General features: G+C 37.2%; 1 long non-coding RNA gene across 11 annotated transcripts in view; it reads left to right on the forward strand.

Moving 5' to 3' along the window:
- Window positions 1-6342, forward strand: part of LOC148214754 (uncharacterized) — a 50109-nt gene extending 43767 nt beyond the window's left edge. For all 11 annotated transcript variants that reach the window (XR_015797573.1, XR_015797580.1, XR_015797574.1 and 8 more), the window contains one exon: window positions 313-6342. This is a non-coding gene — a long non-coding RNA (uncharacterized LOC148214754). The remainder of the gene's footprint in view (window positions 1-312) is intronic.
- Window positions 6343-7565: the final 1223 nt, after the last annotated feature.

Here is a 7565-nt window from a genome sequence, read left to right on the forward strand (position 1 = left end):
GGAAAGCCTGATCTAGCATAGAACAGGTTATGTGTCATCACTGGCAGAAAGCTAGAGAAAAGCCAAATAAGGAAGCTAGGAGAAAAGACACAGGTAGCTAATCCAAGCAGTTGCCAGCGAAAAGATCCCTTATGACCAAGGCAAGGGTTAGCACATCGTTGGAAACAAGGGAAGGGGGAAAGAATCAGAAGCTACAAGTGATAAAGGACACCTGACCATCACAGAATGGAATGGATGTGTTGATAGGAGATGGTGGGCTTTCCAATAAACCTAAGGACCACGCAACATTTTCTCTTCATTCTTCTGTTGCAGGAGCCTTGGGAATTGTTTGCATTCAGTCCTTCCTGATGCCCATTGACTTCAGCTACAACAATTTTTTTTATCCCTTCTATCCCACTTCATAGGGAAGTTCATCTTTCCAGGAATCTGCCTCTGCCTCAATACCTTATTGATCACGTGAGATGTCTGGATCCAGAAATGCCATAGCAGTATTGCTGAAAATTGCCAGCAAAAAATAATGCATCTTGTGGCACCTTAAAGAATACAAAATGTATCATCATTGGCTATGTTACAGAGACTGGACAATAAACTATTGGGGATGTTTTAATTTGAATCTTTGCACTGAAAACAGAAGGGAACACATTGGTTTGAGTGGTCCTTCCCAAATCTATCATTCAATGTGTATTTATGTAATAATACATTTGTTAGTTTTCAAGGTCCCACACAACACTTTGCTGCTTATGCTGACAAGCCCATAGATATATACTGTAGGGTCCCATGTTGCCCAACTTCATTAGATGTTAAGTATTCCATCCACAAATATGGTGTTATGGTCAGTCATTCCTGGTCATGGTGTGTGTATGCTTAAACACAAACAAAAGAGGATGCAAGAGATGCATATTACTTACTTGGAGGTAATATTTATTTTTAAAAATCCTTAAATTGCTTGACCAAGCTAGCTGAACCAATGCACTAAATGAAAATGTGGTTTCTTTAGTTTTAACTGCAAGCAAAGTGTGAACTGAGCCAATTATTCAATAAATCATGTTTAGTGAAGCCATGTCTTAGTATAACATGCAGACCTAAACAGTGATTCCATCCCCATTTTTCCTCCAAAATGTCAGGTTCTCTGGCTCGAAGCTACCCAGACATTTGATACAATTGCCAGATTTTATAGCAGACACAATCAAGTATGACTTCTGATGGGATCCAGCCAGATGCTTTTTTAAAAACTTGAATAGTATATAATGGTAATTGTCTATCAGGATTGTATGCTCGTATCAGTTTGCACAAAGCTGGCCGGCTTGGCTGATCAGGTGTAAAAGAACAGGGCCCACATGCCACTAATATTTATGTAGAAAACAGAATTTCAGCAGGTTCAGCTTGACATGCAAGCATAAGAAAAAATGAAATGTCTTCTTTTGTACAACTTATAAATGCAAAAGGAATCCAGACCACCTTTATTTTGAGTCAACTATGGCCAGTTGGATTTGGGACCATCAGCTAGACTTTTATTAGCAAACACTATAATTTCACTAGAAAGCTTTGATTAAAAAATACATTCCAAATGCTAAGGCTTCAATCAGTTCTGTTCATTACAGAAAATGACACCTTTTTCTCAACAAACAATCCGTGAAACTGAACATTTATTTTGCGGAATTGAACCCTGATAAACCAAAATCCCATTATCATTTCATTTGTTCCCTGAGATTCATTTCTCTGCAGATTTCCAAAGAACAGCATTAGATCAGTACATCTCTCAGCCCAAGCTCACCAGTCATCTTCAACACTATCTTTGTATTTGAAAATTAAAAAGTTAATTAAAAAAGCAGGGGTGAATGAGAATTTGCATTGCTGATCAACAAAGTTTTTAAAGTTTTCTCAGTTGTGGGGCCTGTTAAAGAAATAGACACATACTCCATTTTTAATTCCTATTATGTAGGAATCACAGAAATATTTGCACAGAAGGAAATACCTCTTGTCCTTTATAGTTTATGTTTTATTGACATTATTTTCTTCCAATCTGACAATGAAGATGTCATTCTGGGCATCCCTTAACTAGGATTAAAAGATTGGAATTAGGTTTCCAGATACATTTCTTCCTTATGGCAATTCTCTTAACTACTAATGGAACTATGGTTGTTAATAAAATTGGCACCAGTTATGTGTTAAAATGATTCAGTTTTCCCCCGGCTAGGATTTTAAAATCATTACTTTAAATTCTACATTTAGTCTTCTAGCAGATGGTGGTATTTCTAAATAAACCTATGAATGTTTCAATTTCAGTAGCAAATGACCCAACTAATATCAGCCATTTTCTTTCCATACAAGAGGCAGAAGAATATAATGGCTTGTACAGCTTACAAAAGTCATGGATGATGGTCAACCAAGGTGTCAAGATATTTCTACAACAAAGAATTCTGCAACAGTATGATTTGTGAAACATATGACTAAAGAATTTTCTTCAGACGGTTGACATGTTTATAAAGGATCAGGGTTGAAAATGGTATATATCTGAACTATGTAGAATTCCTAATATTCTCCATCCAAAGTTAAGCTGTTTTTCCTTCAGCAGTCCAAAACATGCCACTATGGCAACTTTCCTTATAGAACAGTTAGGGTCCACAGCATTCTAACCTCAAACCCTCTTAAGCCTAGCCTAATACGTTATGCAAACCCACTGATGTTTAATGAGCCTGACAATGAAAATAAACTACATTATTCCAAGAGATAGAATAAATGTCTTTGTCCTCAAAGAAGTTGCACCTTTCTGTAACAAATCACAAGCAGTGAAAGGGGAATTGTAGACTCGTCTAATTATTCCTCCTTCCTTATGTAATTCCTCAGAATGAAGTCCATTAGCTAGGTAATAGAAGATAAAGTCTCCTTTGGGAAGCTCATAACCTTCTGATCACATGGACACATCCATGTTGTTTTTTGTCCCAACACTACAAAAGTAGTTTGCTATTGCCTTCTGGATTTTTTTTTTTTTTAATATCCAGTTTTGTCTACATCTCTGGCATTTTCTGCTGGTCTCCTACCCACATACAGCAGGCCTGGCTGTGCTTATTGTTTTTCAAGATTAGCCCAATTCAATATGTGCTGCCACCTGAATATTAATAATCTATACATACTAGGGAAAGGGTTTAAAATCCATATTTTATCCAGCTTTCCAAAACTTTGTGAAATAACTGGTTATCCAGACAGATATACTCACATACCCCTTGCACTGACCTTCAGTGATAAACTGAGAAGGTCCTTCAGTTCAGCTCATGCAATAAAGTTTCAAACGCAGCACTCTTTCCAGTGGATCCCTTTGTTTCTTACTCTGCTTGTTTCTTATGCCCCTCTTGGTGGTACATATCAGCTTAATATGATCACAATATTTACTAGCAAACTAATATCCAGGATTTGTACACCAGCTGGTCCACTTTTTATACTAAAATGTACTGAAGACTTCTAACAATAAAAAATAAAAGAAAATCCTAAAATCACAGGTTCTGCTCTTGCCAAATCTAACTTCCACCCTCTGACCTTGGCCTATACATTTCCATTCTTCTAGATGCGGATGTCACGGTCATACCTGTTTCCCAAATCAGACTGTAGCAACGGCCATGTGCATTAGCAATGCATTGTCACAATAGAAACGAGACATCAATTATCTCAAGACTAATGTGGTTGTATTCTCTAAATGCTGCATCCGTACCTCACATAACTGGAAAATAATAATCAAATTATTATTTCAAGGCCTTTAAATACCTAGGTGTTTATTTTTCAACCCACTATCATTTAAAAACATCACATCTGTGACCTCCCAATATAGGCATTAAAAGCTACTAATGCAATAATCACATGTGCAAACTTAAAGGGCAACAATAGTGTCATGGCAGCTGTTAAGCTATTCAAGGCCAAGGTGATACACCTTCTCCCACACAGCCCTCAGTTTTGCACTTATAAAGTCATATCTGCAGCCTCTTAGAATCAATTCAGTCCGAATTTCTGAGCATTAGATTGTGTGTTCTTCCCTCAGTAGCAAATGCTCTCCTCCAAGCAGAGGCTTGAATGAGACTCTGTCAGTTGAAATAGTGGCTGAAACAATTGTTAAAGGGGGAGTCCCAGGCCCAGCTTATTCTAACTGATAAATATAGCCCCACTTGGAAGAAATAAATTGTTTCTGAACTTGCTCACTGTGGATTCTCAAACCGTGCTTTACTTAGGGCCGAGTCTAAACAGAGAGTACTCAATTCAGACTTAATGAAACAGTAGGGCAAATCATCACATCATTGCTTATGGTACTCTTGTTGGCATTGTTTCCATCATCCCCAATTATATCTACAACACTCTCTCTGCCCCACACAGAAGGGTGTTCACTCAGATGAGATTCCACTCATCGAAGATTAGATTCCTCTCATCTTCCTCCGGTGGGAAGATTTAACAACATCCCTTTGCAAGGACACTTTTGTATAAGCTTGGATGCAAAGCTTAAAACCATTATACCTGTTTTTTTATGCTGCTCCTGTATCATACCCAGTATTTAGAACAGCAGACACCTGGACTGGTACAAATCAAAAATTATGTTTTTCCTGTCCTATGAAGAGGTCAGTCCAGTGAAATTCTCATGAAAGCTGCCAATTTTGCACCTTTGCAATCATAGAAGGTGTCTGATTCCTACACTGGTTTCTTTCTCTTTCCATTTTTTATATCCAGTGTTAATTCATGGTTAATTGTCTACGTTAGCCCATATCATTATCAGAAAAAAAAGATTTGATTCTGAAAGCAAATGATCACCCTGGCTTTTGCAGGCTGGTTTGTGAGGGACCCAGACTTTTAGCAACTTTGCAAACTTGACCTTTGAGTGGTGTGCTGTGTGCCAATACACTTCAAAAATGGACTGCACTGGGACACAAACTATATTTATTTGGAATTGAATTGAATTTAAAAATAAATTAAATTTCCATTAAGTTAATGAAATACTGTTTAATTAAATACAGACAGCTCTACACAGTTAATAATTGAGTGTCATATTAAAAATACACTTGGGCAGCAAACTTTGGAGTCACTCTGGGGGCCACATGCAGCCCTGCGGTTGCATGTTATACACCCCTGGGTTAAGGTAAGAGGACAAAAGCTCTTATGGAATATATTAGAGGCCATATATGAGCAAGGCAAGGCATCCTATTATCAGGTTTGCCTGATTTTCCACAGTCCTTTGATTCATGGCCAGCTGATTCATGACTGACAACGGCCTGCTATCCATCAGTCCTCTTCTGCCATCCACAATGGTAATATACATATAATGGCCACAATTATAATCTTCAGAGCAAAAGTAGCGAGCTATCTACTATACAGCTCACAAGTCTGCAACTAATGCAATAAAGTCCCTTTAAAAACAATTTCTTCAACATTTCAAAGGGCCTACATAGTATGTGCAGATCTGAAGCCAATTCCTTATTAAGAACAGAAACAGTCCTTACTTCATTAGAGACCCAAATCCAACTTCAACGTGTGAGATGTTGGCTCAATGAAGTTCTTTAGTTGCCATGATCCTGAAAAATATAATTTTACTTTCTCGTGGCTAATTGAAATAAAGTCCAGCCTAAGACTCTGTGGACTTCCCATGCAATATCTGGTCTCGATTGTCTATGAAAAAGCTCTAGTGGGTATAAATCTGTGGATTCTTGACCTGGACTTACAAAAGAACCTAAGCTTTACTTCAAAAATCTGTATGTTATACACGCTAGGGAGACGATTCACTGCAGCCAAGTACCTTACCAACGTTTTGTGCCCAGAACATGGAACAGCCTTTACATTTGCCAGACTCAATTTCTTACCCACAGCTCTTCTGGAAGGGAGATGCAATGGCACACGAATACAAGGCCACCTATGCTTGTGTCCCTTGGAGCAAACTGAATCAATAACACATATCCTTGCTCCTTTTAATGAAACTGGCATGCAAACCTAATTGCAGCTTTTTAACAACCAGTCACAACAAAACAAATGTTGATTTTATTCTTCTCCTTCTAGCAGAGCCTTCAGAAATGATCTCCAGGAAAGGGGCCAAATTCTGCCTGAACGCCTTTGCTATTTGTCACAAGATAGCTTCGTTTTCCCTGTTTAAAATCTTATGGTCCTTCTGGATAGTATTGTAAAGCTGTCATTCTTTGATTTTACGATGTTAGTGATAGCTAACAAATTTACAATCATTCATTTATGTCTGTCTTACTAGAGTTATGTTGTAGGTAGCTAAAAATTTTAGTCATTACTGAAGTAAAAGTTAAGAATTTTGTTCCTTTTGTTTTAGTCACTAATAATTTGTTTAATCGTTTTTAATAATCTAGGAAATATTTAATTTTGGTCACTGACTGAAATAATAAAGCTACTCTCTACCTCAGTCCTCCAAGTCTTTTCTTTCTTCAGATGAGTTCTCCGCTTTTTAAATTGCTGATTAATACTTCAGCAGTGAAGATAAACATAAAATAGATTAACTACTAAAATGAAATTACACTTAAAAATTAAATGTAAATGTTTTAAAGTGGAAACGTTTGTAACGTTGTATTTATATATACACACCACATATACACACGTACAACATTTAGCAAGAGTAGGTATAAGCCAGATTACCAACCTTAGTTGCATTGGTGCCTTATCAGGTGTAGGTGTAAGATAGATTACCATTATTCCCTGCTAATGGTAAGGAAAGTACCAATCAGTTCTGGCACATTTTGGCCAGTAGTCTTCAAACCGAATGAAGGCTCAGTTTTACTTCAACTAAGCTAATGCTATTCTACGCAAGCTACATACTCTAATCTAGAAACAACCTTGCAAGCCTATTTACTCTTGCCTTCATCCCAGCTAGGAGATACATGCAGTAATGAGGAATGAGGATCAAATTGCAAGACAAATATATGGAAGGGGTCAGGAGGCAGAAGACCAATAAAGTCATGATTTGATGGAGCTGATGAGATCCTCAGAAAGAGAGAAATGAAAAGGTTAAAGAACAAAATGTGATATATGAATCAAAGTGATGGAAGCAAAGTGTGTTTGCAGGGGCAGAAAGGCATGGGGTGTTTTTCTACAAGCATATTTACCTGTGTATCCCAAAAGGGAATAGTGTGATAGCTATGTGAGTATGTATGTGAAAGTATGGTAAAGCTTCCAACTCTATGCATACAGCAGTTGACCACACATAAAAATGTCTCACAAATTTCAAAGTAATAGGTTGGGTAATTATATTGAATCCAGGGGCCCTGTTAAAACAGAAAAAAGAACTTCAGTAATATTGAAGTGAAATATTATTACAGTCTCACTTATTCTTGGAATTGGCTTACTGATTACCTCAATACTGACATCAGTGAAAAACATTTAACATCTGGCCTAGAAAATCAGACAGAGACTTTGATTAAAAAAAAAAAAACTTCATGTAATTTTCTCCAATCAGTTAAGTTGGCCTATTCTTTTATAAGAGTGATGGTTTCTTTCATCACCTGCAAATTTGTAGTGAGCCCAAAAAAAGAAAAGAAAAGAGGGCACAAGAGAAACAAAGAAAGGCTTGGACCAGGGAACCT

Source organism: Python bivittatus, unplaced genomic scaffold, assembly GCF_059951505.1.
Source record: "Python bivittatus isolate LINGU-HERP-01145 unplaced genomic scaffold, Pbiv_v1 ctg000590_np1212, whole genome shotgun sequence".
NCBI lineage: Eukaryota > Metazoa > Chordata > Lepidosauria > Squamata > Pythonidae > Python > Python bivittatus.